This window comes from Mytilus edulis, chromosome 3 (genome assembly GCF_963676685.1).
Source record: "Mytilus edulis chromosome 3, xbMytEdul2.2, whole genome shotgun sequence".
Lineage (NCBI taxonomy): Eukaryota > Metazoa > Mollusca > Bivalvia > Mytilida > Mytilidae > Mytilus > Mytilus edulis.
This window is the reverse complement of record NC_092346.1, coordinates 64,318,635-64,335,450: the sequence shown is the minus strand read 5'-3', so window position 1 is coordinate 64,335,450 and position 16,816 is coordinate 64,318,635. Positions and strand designations below refer to the sequence as shown.

At 32.7% G+C, this 16,816-nt stretch overlaps 1 protein-coding gene across 1 annotated transcript in view; it reads right to left on the bottom strand.

Annotated features, from left to right (window-relative positions):
- The window catches only part of LOC139514445 (TNF receptor-associated factor 3-like), a 48,073-nt gene extending 32,524 nt beyond the window's left edge, over positions 1 to 15,549 (bottom strand). Inside the window, exons 1-3 of the mRNA XM_071303729.1 lie at positions 15,508 to 15,549; positions 13,717 to 13,754; positions 9,556 to 9,648 (exon numbers count right to left, since the gene is read on the bottom strand). The gene's annotated coding sequence lies outside the window, so the exon portion shown is untranslated. The remainder of the gene's footprint in view (positions 1 to 9,555; positions 9,649 to 13,716; positions 13,755 to 15,507) is intronic.
- Positions 15,550 to 16,816: the final 1,267 nt, after the last annotated feature.

Below are 16,816 nucleotides of genomic sequence, written 5' to 3'. Positions count from 1 at the left end.
TATTAAAAAATGATTTTCTAATATTAAAAAATGATTTCTTAATATTAAAAAATGATTTTCTAATATTAGGAAATGATTTTCTAATATTAAAAAAAAACTTTTCTAATATCATAAAGTATCTTATTTTTTAATATTAGAAAATGTATTTTTAATATCAGAAAAGGTTTTTTTAATATTAGAAAATGATTTTTTAATATTAAAAAATCATTTTTTAATATTAGACCAGATGCTCCGCAGGGCGTAGCTTTATACGACCGCAGAGGTTGAACCCTGAACGGTTGGGGCAAGTATGGACACAACATTCAAGCTGGATTCAGCTCTAAATTTGGATTGTGATTAAATAGTTGACACAGCATAGGTTTCTGACACAGAATGAATGTGTTCTAATGAACTTAAAATTTTTGTTTTCTCTTAGAGCAATTCACTATGCTGTTGAATATTAATCCTCTCAAAACAAGAATGTGTCCTCAGTACACGAATGCCTCACTCGCACTATCATTTTCCATGTTCAGTGGACCATGAAATTGGGGTAAAAACTCTAATTTGGCATTAAAATTAGAAAGATCATATCATAGGGGACATGTGTACTAAGTTTGAAGTCGATTGGACTTAAACTTCATCAAAAACTACCTTGACCAAAAACTTTAACCTGAAGCGGGACAGACGGACGGACGAACGGACGGACGAACGAACGGACAGACGGACGGACGGACGGACGCACAGACCAGAAAACATAATGCCCCTCTACTATCGTAGGTGGGGCATAAAAATGTTTGAAGAAATTTTCTTTTTTATTTATGAAATTTCAAATGAGAAAAATTGAACCCAATTTTTTTAATCACATCCCCCTTTCCCTTATTCCAAAACTAATCTCAATTAAAATTTCTACTGGAGTTTGCAACAATAACTACTCATTTAAATACATCATAAAATATTAAGATGTAAAAAAAACTGCTTGTTATCACTGAATGTTATTTATTATAATTTATCAGTTGGTAGTAAAAAGTGAATATACATTGTATATTGTATATAACAAAGATTTAAGTTGATTCTGGACAAAGAAAGATAACTCCAATTAAAAAAAAATCTTGCTATTGCACAATATTTTGCAATTAGATATTTCTTGCTTACTATTCTGGACAAAGAAAGATAACTCTAATTAAAAAAAAATTTGCTATTTCACAATATTGTGCAATTAGATATTTCTTGCCATTGCGCAATACTGTGCAATTGAAAAGACTTGCTATTGCACAATACTTAATATAATAATTTTAGATCCTGATTTGGACCAACTTGAAAACTGGGCCCATAATAAAAAATCTAAGTACATTTTTGGATTCAGCATATCAAAGAACCCCAAGATTTCAATTTTTGTTGAAATCAGACTAAGTTTAATTTTGGACCCTTTGGACTTTAGTGTAGACCAATTTGAAAACAGGACCAAAAATGAAGAATCTACATACACAGTTAGATTCGGCATATCAAAGAACCCCATTTATTCAATTTTTGATAAAATCAAACAAAGTTTAATTTTGGACCCCGATTTGGACCAACTTGAAAACTGGGCCAATAATCAAGAATCTAAGTACATTTTTAGATTCAGCATATCAAAGAACCTAACTGATTCATTTTTTGTCAAAATCAAACTAAGTTTAATTTTGGACCCTTTGGACCTCAATGTAGATCAATTTGAAAACGGGACCAAAAGTTAAGAATCTACATACACAGTCATGACAGTTAGATTCGGCATATCAAAGAACCCCAATTATTCAATTTTGATGAAATCAAACAAAGTTTAATTTTGGACCCTTTGGGCCCCTTATTCTGTTGGGACCAAAACTCCCAAAATCAATACCAACTTTCCTTTTATGGTCATAAACCTTGTGTTTAAATTTCATAGATTTCTATTTACTTATACTAACGTTATGGTGCGAAAAGCAAGAAAAATGCTTATTTGGGTCCCTTTTTGGCCCCTAATTCCTAAACTGTTGGGACCTAAACTCCCAAAATCAATACCAACCTTCCTTTTGTAGTCAATAACATTGTGTTTAAATTTCATTGATTTCTATTTACTTAAACTAAAGCTATTGTGCGAAAACCAAGAATAATGCTTATTTGGGCCCTTTTTTGGCCCCTAATTCCTAAACTGTTGAAACCTAAACTCCCAAAATCAATCCCAACCGTTCTTTTGTGGTCATAAACCTTGTGTCAAAATTTCATAGATTTCTATTAACTTAAACTAAAGTTATAGTGCGAAAACCAAGAAAATGCTTATTTGGGCCCTTTTTGGCCCCTAATTCCTAAAATGTTGGGACCAAAACTCCCAAAATCAATACCAACCTTCCTTTTGTGGTCATAAACCTTGTGTTAAAATTTCATAGATTTCCATTCACTTTTACTAAAGTTAGAGTGCGAAAACTAAAAGTATTCGGACGCCGGACGACGACGACGACGACGACGACGACGACGACGCCGACGCCAACGTGATAGCAATATACGACGAAAAATTTTTAAAATTTTGCGGTCGTATAAAAATCATTTTTTAATATTAGAAAATGATTTTTTAATATTAAAAAATAGCTCTTTTTGTCCACTTTGGTTTGCCATATATTTAACATGATGCTGCTCTCATTAATCTGAGACTACTATACCACAGTTATAGTAGTCTCAGCATTAATTAAAAGATAGTCTTTCTGAATCTAACATCGATATAGATAGACTAAAAACCTGTAATAATTTAAAACAATTAAAAAATATTAAAAGCTATATTAAACCCAAAATAAACTCATATTACAACAACCTGTTGATGGATAAGTTGAAATCTATTGATGATAAAAGTAAATTAAATTTTTATAAAGGACTTGAGCCAAAGTCTATTGATCAAACCTTACCTCTCTAACCCAAACTTTGAATTTAGAAAATTAATTACAAAACTTAGAATCAGTGACCATTCATTATTAATTGAAGAAGGACGGCATTTTAAAATTCCTCGCGAAGAGAGACTTTGCAAAAAATGCAAAGTACTAGATGATGAGAAACATTTCTTAATAAATTGTTCTCATAATTCAAATATTAGATTAACATATTTTAATTGCATTAACAGAGAAAATAATTCATTTGCTAATCTCACTGACAATGACAAAGTTATATATATAATACTTAACCCAATTCAATTTAATTCTTTATTACTTTAAGCACATTATGCTTATCAGTGCAATAAATACAAATACATTTCTATAACACAACATGACATAATACATCAGAGAAGCAAATAAATATCAAGTATTGACCAATAACAGTTTGGTCCTATGATTAAGTGCATTAAACAAGAATTTACACAAATTACGCAAATCTTTTACATTTTCAGTGCTGAGAAGTTGCACTAATTTGAACGACGATGGACGTCTATAATAATAAGGTTTACAGCTTTTACATTAATGCTAGCAAGACAAATCTTTGTTTGGCTTGCTTGCTTTGTTTGTATCAATGTTTGCTCAAGCATGGTAATTAGATAGGCGGGGCTTCAGCTTGTATACATCATACTTAAAATTTATTTGACGTTATGTTGGAGGTTAAGGACACTAAATTTTAAAACATCACATGATACTTATTCTCACATGTTTCCTTACCTCTAAATATACAATACAGACAGGATTCTACTTCGTCGAAATTATCTTCCTATTACGCCAGTTCATTTTCACAATCGTAGAAACGGAAGACAATTTTTTTTCTTCAGAGATCCAACTTAAAGACTGTCGTCAAGCACTTTTAGTAAAATAGCTATTCAAACACACCTACTCTGATTTTGTGATCCACTGGATAGGTATTTCACTTGACCCCTATAATTTCATCTTTAAGTACTGTGATTTTTTATGTTATGAAGTCAACCTGTAGCTTTGTTATATAAAATGATGGAGTCTGAAGCGAGATGATGTATCAAATACTCTTGTTTTGTACATTTTCAAGACAAAATATTCATCTCAAACACACCCTAACATAAAAAAAGGTGCACTCGATTTTCTCTTGTCGATACAATTGTTTCCCATTTTTTGGAATATTTTCTTGACTTGCATAATCGAAGAACAGACATGGAAATAACTGACTGAACTAATAGATTGTTATGTTATAAAAACAATATTAGGTCAATTAATGTTGAAGGCCAGTTTCTCAGCCTCATACAAGAAAAAAGTTTATATTTTTCTTTCATTGACAAATTATTGTATTTTTACAGGTGAGAAAACATGTGAGAATATTTGTCATGTGATGTTTTAAAATTAAGTGTCCTTCACCTCAGACATAACGTCCAATACAATCTAAGTATTCAAGCTGAAGCCCCGCCTATCTTAATTACCATGCTTGAGCAAACACTGATACAAACAAAGCAAGCAAGCCAAACAAAGATTTGTCTTGCTAGCATTAATGTAAAAGCTGTAATAAACTGTCTCCTCAAGTCTCTATAGCTATCACATTGTAAAACAAAATGGAATTCATCTTCAGTGATATTCAAAGTACAAAGAGTACACTTTCTATCTAACCTATTTACCCCATGATAACGGCCTACTTCAACAAACAAATTATGAGATGACAATGTAAGGCGAGTTAAATACACTCTAAAATTCATATGTTTAGTTAGATAATTCTGTAAACATACATTATTGACAATATATTTATATAAATAACACTTGGATGAAACGTTCAGTTGATCATTCAAAGTCTGTTTTGCTTGATCATATATCCTTGTTTTTACAAATAATAATAAATTTGTACCAATAATCAAATTGTCTTGGTTATACCAGATCTCATTTAAACCTAAGTTAAATAATAACCCATCAACACCAACACAGGTGAATAAACTAGGATCCTTTATAAAAAAGTCAATGGAACTGAGGACAGGGGACCCTTTATATTTACCTGAATTTGTGTATATATATTGAGTTACTTAGTTATTGTCTTTATTTGTTTTTGTTGTTGTTATATGTCACAAACTGTATAGTTTATATGGCAATAAAACTTTGAATTGAATTGAATTGAATTAATACGCGTTACTTTAATTGCTGAAGATATTCAATATATATGTCTCTGATAAAGGCAATCTATTCAGCTCGGCTAAACATGCAGCATTTGATGCTTTACAATGTATTCCTATAATTTCTTTAATAAATTTAAACTGCAAGTGTTCAAAGGGATCTGAATCCCTGTGTTATTTGCCTAGCTATTCCCCATACTGCACTACCGTATAGAGCAATCATAGGCACAATTAACGAGGGAGTCAAATAATTGGTTACTCAGTCCAATTGGGTTTTTTTTTTATTAAAAAAAGGCTTTTCTACCCTTTTCAACAAGCAATGAGCTGCACAGATTTAGATTTCCTGCATGTGTGCTGCAGTTTCAGGCCAAGATAGCAACTTATGATTTAACTTGACATTTAAAGTTAACTGTTTCCAGAATTCATTAATTATAATATTTAAAAAAATTATTATGCGTTTTTCCATTTGAGTTAAATATAATAATGTTTATGGGTTTACTGATAATACAGGTTTAATAAAAGTTATAATTCCGTATTAATTCTCGAGTCCCCCCTTTTATCTTTGCATTTTGAACTTTGACCGTGTCTGTCACGTGACTTTATCGTATTGTGACCTCACTTCCAAATTTTTTAACGTTTGAAAAGGGAAGCTTGTTCAATCCCTCCTCCTCCTCCTCCCCCCTTTATAAATGGCTTTCTCTTTCTCCGGAGCGGCCGGTTCATCATGTTACCAGTTTTGAATTCTATCCTCCGAGTACCGTCCGAGGAAGCGTTATTCAATTATGGCCTATAGCGTCAGTGTGGGGTCGTGCTCCTCGTTCACTCTAATTTTCCTTAGAGGAACTTTGGTTACTTCTGTTACCAGAAGAACACCTACTTGCCAATATTAAAAATGCCGGCGGTTTGTATCGTCTTGCCAGACCTCGTTTACTGTTTTTTTCACGGCCCTGTGGCCGATTTTATTCCACTTAAGATTTCTTGAATTATTTAGTTTTAAGGAGTTGCGGAATGATCGCCTATGAGACAACTCAATTGTACAAACAGCGTTGGTATTAGCATCTACAGGTAACCGTACAACCTTCAACAATGAGCAAAACATTTACCATATGCGGCCGGTTTTATTCCACACATTATTTCTTGAATTATTTTAATCTTTAATTAATGACTTTTGATTTCGGTTTATGTTGACTTCTAGTTTCCAGAATTGACAAAAATCACTAAGAGCATTTAAAGCTGTTTGTAATCCCTTTTCAGAATTTGATAATAAAACTATATCGTCTGCAAATAAAAGGGAATTTATTGTTGTGTCTCCAATTACAATTAGATCTGTATTAGCACCTTGGAGACTTTTAACCAGATTATTTATGTAAAGATTAAATAATAACAGACTGAATACATCTCCCTGTTTAACACCACGGTTGGAGACGAATAATTCACTGAGACCATTTTGGAATTTAATTCTACATGCAGTATCGTCGTACATGGAATGAGTTATCTTAAAAAGTTTACAGGATTATTTTAGGATGTTTGCTGCTAAGTTTCAAAATAAATAACTTTCCATAAAACTAGTATATATTGATAGGGGATTTATTGAGGAATCAAAAAAGCAAAAAAAAAAGCAAAAAAAAAATAAAATTGGTCAATGTGCTTGTTTTCAAGATATTAGTCATTGGAATTTTGGCGGGAAAATGTTCTCTCTTGACTTTTCATAGCTTTATCATTGACCAGTTAAAGTTCTCAAAAACTATTAAAAGATAAATTAGATTTTATAAGACTTTTACAAATGGCTTATAATTATACCTGTCGACGCCCTATTTACAAAGACCAAGTGGCCATTTACCCTGTGACATACATGTAAATTAAAGATTTATAAAAAGAAAAATGGGGGTTCATGGACAAATTTTTTTAAGGCATTCAAATGGATAAAACCCGAGGATTTCGAAAATCTGACAAAAATTCCCAAACATGACAAGCAAACATCCTTAAGTTCCAAAAGGATATAAAATAATAAATTTCTCCAAACTGTATCAAAAGCCTTCCTGAGTTCAGCAAAGGCAGCAAACACCATCTGTTTCTTATTTTTCTTATTTTCTATTATAGAATAGTTATCAAAGGTACCAGGATTATAATTTAATACGCCAGACGCGCGTTTCGTCTACATAAGACTCATCAGTGACACTCATACCAAAATAGTTAAACAGCCAAATAAGTACAAAGTTGAAGAGCATTGAGGACCCAAAATTCCAAAAAGTTGTGCCAAATACGGCTAAGGTAATCTACTCCTGGGATAAGAAAATCCTTAGTTTTTCGAAAAATAGATTTTAAGGTGAAGATGTTGTGAGTCACGGGATTTTTCTTTAAATCCAATTTGGTTTTCGCTAATGATGTTGTGCATTTTTTTTTTTGGTTAAAGCATGATCAAGCATAATTTTGGAACCCACTTTCAAATTTTATAGGCGTAAACATATGTTGGGCTTGTTTTTGTCATTATAGATTGTAATTTCATATTATATTGAGAGAAACATACAAATTACCGATGAAAAGAATAATGCCTCACTAAATATTTTGTTGATCAAATTCGGTATCAACCAGATGCTCCGCAGGGCGCAGCTTTCTACGACCGCAGAGGTTGAACCCTGAACAGATGGGGCAAGTATGGACATAAAATTCAAGCTGGATTCAGCTCTAAATTTGGATTGTGATTAAATAGTTGACACAGCATAGGTTTCTGACACAGAATGAATGTGGTCTAATAAACCTAAAATTTTTGTTTTGCCTTTAAGCAATTCACTATGCTGTTGAATATTAATCCTCTCAAAAATATGTTTGAAGAAATTATCTTTTTATTTATGAAATCTGAAATGAGAAAAATTTACCCCCCCCCCCCCCCAATTTTTTTTCACATCCCCCCTTTCTCTTATTCCAAAACTGATCTCAATTCGAATTTCTAATGGAGTTTGCAACAATAACTACTCATTTAAATACATCATAAAATAACAAAAGGTAAAAAAAAGTGCTTGTTATCACTGAATGGTAAAGATTGTTTTAATTTATCAGTTGGTAGTAAAAGTGAATATACATTGTATATTGTATAAAACAATGATTTAAGTTGATTCAACTACTTTTCTGGACAAAGAAAGATAACTAAAAAAAAAATAGAAAATTTCTTGCTATTGCACAATATTGTGCAATTATATATTTCTTGCTATTGCGTAATACTGTGCAACTGAAAATACTTGCTATTGCACAATACTGTGCAATTGAAGATTTCTTCCTATTGCGCAATACTGTGCAATGGAAAATTTCTTTCTATTGCTGGTCCAATAATAAAAAATCTAAGTACATGTTTAGATTCAGCATATCAAAGAAGCCCAAGAATTCAATTTTTGTTAAAATCAAACTTAATTTCATTTTAGACCCTTTGGATTTTAATGTAGATCAATTTGAAAACGGGACCAAAAATGAAGAATCTGCATACACAGTTAGATTTGGCATATCAAAGAACCCCAATTATTCAATTTTTGATGAAATCAAACAAAGTTTAATTTTGGACCCCGATTTGGACCAACTTGAAAACTTGGCCAATAATAAAAAAAATCTAAGTACATTTTTAGATTCAGCATATCAAAGAACCCCAAGGATTCAATTTTTGTTAAAATCAAACTAAGTTTAATTTTGGACCCTTTGGACCTTAATGTAGACCAATTTAAAAACGGGACCAAAAATTAAGAATCTACATACACAGTTAGATTTGGCATATCAAAGAACCCGAATTATTCAATTTTTGATGAAATCAAACAAAGTTTAATTTTGGACCCTTTGGGCCCCTTATTCCTAAACTGTTGGGACCAAAACTCACAAAATCAATTACCAACCTTCCTTTTATGGTGATAAACCTTGTGTTAAAATTTCATAGATTTCTATTTACTTATACTAAAGTTATGGGTCGAAAACCAAGAAAAATTCTTATTTGGGCCCCTTTTTGGCCCCTAATACCTATACTGTTGGGACCTCAACTTCCAAAATCAATCCCAACCTTCCTTTTGTGGTCATAGACCTTGTGTCAAAATTTCATAGATTTCTATTAACTTAAACTAAAGTTATAGTGCGAAAACCAAGAAAATGCTTATTTGGGCCCTTTTTGGCCCCTAATTCCTAAAATGTTGGGACCAAAACTCCCAAAATCAATCCCAACCTTCCTTTTGTGGTCATAAACCTTGTGTTAAAATTTCATAGATTTCTATTCACTTTTACTAAAGTTAGAGTGCAAAAACTAAAAGTATTCGGACGACGACGACGACGACGACGACGACGACGACGACGACGCCAACGTGATACCAATACGACCAAAAAAATTTCAATTTTTGCGGTCGTATAAAAACACAAAATGCCATGTTTCTATAGATACATGTAAAACAAACTTTGACATTCTTTACCATGCATGTAATTGTAAAAATATACAAAATGTGCGACAATCGAATAATTATTTTTGAATGGTAACCAGATGTGATTATGATCTTTTATGGTACCTGGTGACTGTTCCATTTTTAGAACTGCAATATATGCAAGGTGATGACCATAAACTATTTGACCATCCAATGGTAATATCCATTTTTGAATGTCTGAAAATTAAGGGAATAAATTATAACTTGTATACGTTGTTGACTATATTAGTATAAATAATTTACTGTGAAAGAAATTATAAAATAGAATTTCGAAATAATGGACTAGCGTCAATGATTTTCGAACTTGTCAAAGACACTGCTTATATAAACATATGATTTAAGTTTCAAGTACACATGTCTGAGAGCACTAACTATGTCATTTTCCAAATATATAATGTTTCCCAGGGACACAACTCCTAAAAGAAATATGGTTTAACATTAGATATGGAGTTTTTTTATCGACCATAATTCTTGACTAAATCATCCGACCGGAACAAAATTCTAACTTGATCTGTAACTTGTCTTATAAAACTATGTACCAAATATCAAATCAGTATTTTCAAGGACGTTGATTCGAAGTTGTCAAAGACATTGCTGATATAAACCTATGATACAAATTTCATAAAGTTCTGACAAAATTGATCAAATACGAGTGCTAACGAAGCAATTTTCCATAGAATTCATGTTGCCAAGGGGTATATAAGTCTTTCAGAAAATTTATCGGCAACGATTTTTGAACTCATTCAAGATATTGCTAAATTTAACCTTCGATAAAAATTTCATAAAATTATGGCAAGAATTCTCAGGCACTTGTCTCAGAAAAAAATCCTCTTCTATACCTATTATATATGTTATATTAAGGTATAGATGAAAACATTTTTCTGAGACATGCGCCGATGCAATTTTCAATATAATTAATGCTTCCAAGAGGCATGATAACTCTTTTGAAAATATACGATCGGCTAAGAGATTTTTGAACTTGTCCAAGACATGTCTGAAATAAACCTATGATATAACTTTTATAAAAAATCTGGCAAGAATCGTACATGTGAGAGCGCTAAGAAGACCGAACGGACGGACAGACGCACACATGTAGTGTTTCTTTGTCCCCCCGGCGCAACGCGTTTTATCCGTATTTTAAGGGGCACTAGCTACGAGATAAATAAATTTTAAAAAATGAACTTTTTTTATCAATCAATAAGGAAGGTGAAATAGTGAAATACTATAACTTTTAGCAGCCACTGTTCAATTTTTTCAAAATAACCTAAGCAACATTGATGACGAATCATTCACTTGTGAAAAAAAAACATTTAAATTCCGTTTCATCTCCGCATCTAGTAAGTGTTTTACTACTTATCTATCAGTGTTTCTAACTACCTCTCTTACTACTATCAAAGAACTTGTCATTAACTTTTATAATGAAAATAATGGTTTTACTTATTTTTGGAGTGATAACAAATCTTTAGAGGTTTTAGATAAAATATATGCTTTTGGTGGTCCTTTTAATTCTGTTGACATTTATGACTTTTCTACTCTTTACACTACAAATGACCAAACGCAACTTAAATACACGTCATTGATACATTTCGTTGATACATTCATTACATCCCAGCTCCTTTGTTCTAACAGGGGTGATCTGAGCCGGATCACCCCTACCAGATCACCCCAGTTTGAGTTTCTTTGTTTAACATGCTTTCCTTTGTTCTGTAACATTTTGGCGGGAATGTCAAATCCACTATAAAACTTGTAATTAATTATACGGAAAAGACTCTCTATCAAAATTCACGTAGAAAAAATCCAGTGAATATGCTGGGATTCGAACTCAAGACCTTTAGAATATCAAGCCACGACACATACCACTACACCAGGACGACTGGATACGAATTAACAGTAATTTGACATACTTAAAGGAAGCAAGATCTTTTTATAAGTGGGGCGAGTTGTCAAACCTTTATTCAGTGAGGTTTAAACCTTTTTCGTTAAAAACATGAATAAGTGAGTTTTCAGACTGATTGTTCAATTTGATTTTACACTTTTTCAAAACTGGGGTGAGTCGGTAAACAAGAGTGGGGCGATTCTTTTATAAAGTGGCGATATAGTGTGGGCCGATTGGCAAGTGGGGCGAGTTGACATTATTTGATATCTGCTCATCGTGTTTGAGGGTCACTGAGGGTATACATCATATAGTAATATATAAAGTATATTATAATGGTTGTGTGGCATTATAAACTAGATTTTATGAATTGTAAATGGTTTTCCGTCTAATCTAAAACAGCTGGGATGTAAAATAGTTATCCCATTCGGACTTGGTGTGTCAGTGTTACTGAGATCACCCTCTGGCCTCCGGCCATCGGGGTGATCTTACACTGACACACCGCGTCCTTATGGGATAACTATTAAATAATACCTAATGTTTATTCGATATCTAGTCAACATTGTTTACATTGTCTGAACTCTTGCATATTGTTTACATTGTCTGGGCTTTATAAATATTTCGATTTGAACGTCACTGATGAGTCTTATGTAGACGAAACGCGCGTCTGGCGTACTAAATTATAATCCTGGTACTTTTGATAACTATTTAAACCACTGGGTCGATGCCACTGCTGGTGGACGTTTCGTCCCCGAGGGTATCACCAGCCCAGTAGTCAACATTTCGGTATTGACATGAATATCAATCATGATTGTGGTCATTTTTATAAATTTCCTGTTTACAAAACTTTGATTTTTTTCGAAAAAACTAAGGATTTTCTTATTCCAGGCATAGATTACCTTAGCCGTATTTGGCACAACTTTTTGGAATTTTGAATCCTCAATGCTCTTCAACGTTGTACTTGTTTGGCTTTATAAATATTTCGATTTGAGCGTCACTGATGAGTGAAACGCGCCTCTGGCGTACTAAATTATAATCCTGGTACTTTTGATAACTATTACATATTTTTTACATCGTTGACATTGTTAACATCGCGATGTATACACTTTTGTAAAGATACCGTGTTTATTTCGTTAACATCGCGATATTTACAATGTAAACACGATAGCGTGTCAATATCGTTTAACTTGGTCGTCTGAAATCTTGTACATTGTTAACATCGTTGACATCGTTGACATCGTGATTTATACAATATTGTGTCATCATCGTTTACATTGTCTGAACTCTTACATATTGTTTACATTGTTGACAAGTTAACATCGCTATGTAAACAATGTTGTAAAGATATCGTGTTTACATAGTTTACATTGCAATATTTCAGTACTGTTGTGAACGATGTTAACACAATATTTTTTAACATCGCGATGTATACACAATATCGTAGCGGTTACGTAGCACTACGTAGATTTTTGCCTAGCTGCTATCAATATCTATGTAGAAGCTATAGGCTAGCTACACGTTCAATAGTGAGAAATCTACGTAGCACTACGTAGCCGCTACGATATTGAACGCAACCCAGATTTACAATATAAACACGATGATGAAACGATATTGTTTACATTGCGATGTATACGATGTGAACGATGTAAACAGAAAGGAATAGACTAGATATGCAATATAAACACGATGTTGACACGATATTGTTAATATTTCGATGTATACGATGTGAATTATGTAGACAGAAAGACTTAGTAATAGACTAGATATACAATATAAACACGATATTGACACAATATTGTTAACATTGCGATGTAAACAGAAAGGTTTATGTGAACGATGTAAACATATATAACATAAACACGATATTGTCAACATCCCGATGTATATGATGTGAACGAGGTAAAACTCTATATATACCACATAACCACGATGTTGACACGATATATCAACATGATCATCACTATATGTATACGATGTGTACGTATAAACACAAAGGTACAGAACATTTATATAGAAAGGATACAATGTAAACACAATAATGACACGATAAAGTAGACAATGCGATGTTGTCGATATTGTCAACATTCAATCGGAAGAGTAGCAGATGTGCACCCCTTAAAATCTAAAAATGAAAACGTCACAATATTTGCTGCGAAATTATCAAGATCGCGCCCTCTATCCACAAAGCATGGATTCGGCTCCTGTTGTTTTGTAAACTGCTTTATGACTTTTCGTGCTCTTTCTTTTTGACCACGCTTTTTTTCTGTTTCTTTTTTCTTAGCATAATTAGATTTTATATTGCACCTATGGAATCTTCTGTCATTTTTTTTTTGTAGCACAAATTTATAACAAAAAAATCAAAACTGACTTACCTTTTTATTAATGTGTTAAACATGTAAGCAATACATTTCTGAAATGGAAAAAATGTAGAAACTAATCAGTGATGGCCTTATGTCATAGTTATTTAGAGAATTGAATATTTGACTGTAGATTTTTAATAGCTTTTGTAATACTTATTCACATTTTTTTAATAGGTATGGTTCAAGGCTGACATATTGTAAATACACCTGGTCTTGTTGAAGATTGTATTTTAACTTCTTAGAACTAAAATGGTTTTGGTAGTTTTATAGTCGTGTTGCTGTCTCATTGCTGCTGTTCGCTTTCGCTGACATTCATGACAGTTAAAAGATAAAATATACAGGAATATTTGTTTTCCTTAGACAGGTTGAGCAATTCCTGACGACACATTCACCATTGACGCTACTCCTGCTAAAATCCGTTGATCAGAAAGCATCAACATATTCAACTATAACTACCAAATGCGAATACAAATGAATCATTAACAAAAAAAAAGTTTGTATGAAGAAAAGGAATACCATATTAAACAAACTACTAATGACTTACATAGTGATACGGCCAACAAGTAACAAGTTTATAGCAAGTAACACAACCGTTGGTTTGATAAGGCATTTGCGCTTGACTAGTCAAAGTCATATTTTTTCTCATTTTCTTAGACTAGTTATGAAGTCTTTAAACGGAATCACTAATCTGATAGTGATGTACTGAATAATATTTTAGTTTTGAATTGGTTGAAATCGGCTTAAACAAACTCGCAGTTGCTACGAGTACTCTTATATCGGTTCGTTGTTTCTTTTTTTTTTTTTCTTTTTTTTTTATTGTGTCGTTTTTTCGTCCTCTTTTAAATTATTTGCGTTTGTTATTTGATAATGTGAAGTTCAAATTAAAGGCGGAACAAAAACGCACACTCATGGATAACTCTGAATCCTTCTGTTTATGTCTGTTCCAAATCAAGAGCCTGTTTTTTAGTGGTTGTCATTGCTATTATTTTGTCATAATTATTTTCCGATGTATGTTACTGGCTTAAATCTGGTCTTTAGTGGAATTTTTTAAATGAATTTAACATTTCGTTATCTGGGGGCCGTTTAAATCTTCCTATACGGTATGTTCTTTGGTCATTGTAAAAGGCATGCAGTTGTTAACACATTGTCCTTTGGTCTTTGTTGATATTGTGTCGATCGAAATCCTACCATATCTCAATAAAAGCTTTTTCGTATTAACTAAAAGATTTGGTATGAAGTTTCCGTAATACTAACGAAGGGATTAATCCATCAAATTGGACAAACTCAACAATTATGTAAGCTTTGAATAGTAATTATTGTATCAAGACAATCATTTCAAAATTAAATCCTAGTATCTTTGGTGAGTTTATTCACTATTAATATATATAATTTATTTATATGTCTAACCATGAGACAATTTTTCGACGGATGTCCTTATTCGGATAACATATAATTCATATGCAATTTGTCTCATATCTAGCCCAACAATGATACATTCTGCAAAAAATGGTGTTCTTCCGACAGCAGAATTCGATCACAGACTGCACTGTGCCCAGCCCCCTAAGGCCCTTGACCATTTTATTTACTATCTAATATACAAATAGAGCTTTCGTTAGTCGAGTACCTAATGCATTTCCTCGTTGGCTTTATCTAGGACTGTAACACAGTAAAAACTACGTATAATGGCAAGAGGATGGTGTACATTGTAGATCAGCTGTGTGTTTTGTCTGTTGTGTAGGATGATATTGTAACTTACCGTCACATCAAATTTTACAATATATATATAAAACAACACTGACTCACCCATAGACTAGCGTGTTTAATATGTAGACCATGCACACATCTCTGAAATGGAAAACAATGCAGAAACTAATCAGTGGTGGCCTTATGGCATACCTAAATGTGGGTTTTTTTTCTGTTATTTGGAGCTAATACATTGTAAAAACACCTGACAGACTATTGTTGAAGATTGTATTTTGAATTCAAATGTTTTTGGTAGTTTTAGTATAGTCATGTTGCTGTCTCATTTACTAACTCCTTTCAAACACTAATAGTGAACACATGCATGTTCTCCGGAATGGTAAGCAACATCTGCTTCACTCGTAGCATCAGTATTTACTTGTCCAATGTGTTCCAATGTGTTTCTTGACATGCCCGCCACGCAAGCCTTTTTAAATACCATGTGCGGATACTATAAATGAACCGCTTTTTCATACCATTAACTAGACGTTACAGTGTTTCTGCTCAAAGAAATATCACATTCACTTTCTTTATTGTGGATACCAGCTTATGTGTGTGTTTTTGCTTCTCCGTCTGTCATATTGAATTAATCAGTAAGAATATGTGACCTACAGCTATCTCGACACTTATATAGCATGCAACGTGTAATCCGTGATCAACACTTTTTATCGTTCAGTTTCGGGTGTTTTTTTTTGTTAAAGCGCAGAAAAGAAAACGATACTCGTATTATTTTGCCTTCAATGAATTCGGAATTATTTCAAAATTTGCCTTAAGGTCAGAGACACGGTAGTATTACCGGGCCCATATAGGGATAACGATAGCCTTTTGAGAATTTCTCCAATTGCTAACACTGCTCAAATTCTACATACACAGTTAACTGAAGTGCTAACACTAGTAAAATATTCAGAAATAAAATAAATTTGAATACATATGATGGTCGTTTACGCTTAGTGCTATCTTTATAAACCTAAGGCCACTAGTGGTTTTTGGTCGGTTTAAGCATGCAGTGAATACAACATTTTTTTTGAAATCTCAAACGTTCATTTTCACTTGTATGTAAAATTATTTCATATTGTTCTACACCTGATTCATCCCTCAGTTTGGGAAATTATGTTCAGTTGATACTTTTTGTCCATTCACACTGTGTAGATACATTGACTTAAGTATACGAAAGAGCAATCTGAGTTTTAACCCGAATAATTATGACGTTATATTCCGCTGATCTACGATTACTTATGTTAGAGAACAGAAACTAATTTCGGGACATACACACAAGATAAAAACGTAACCTCCGCAACGGCGGAGCATACAATATGTTTATCATCGTTTTAACAGGTTAAGAATGAAATTTTGTGGACCGAATCATTCATTT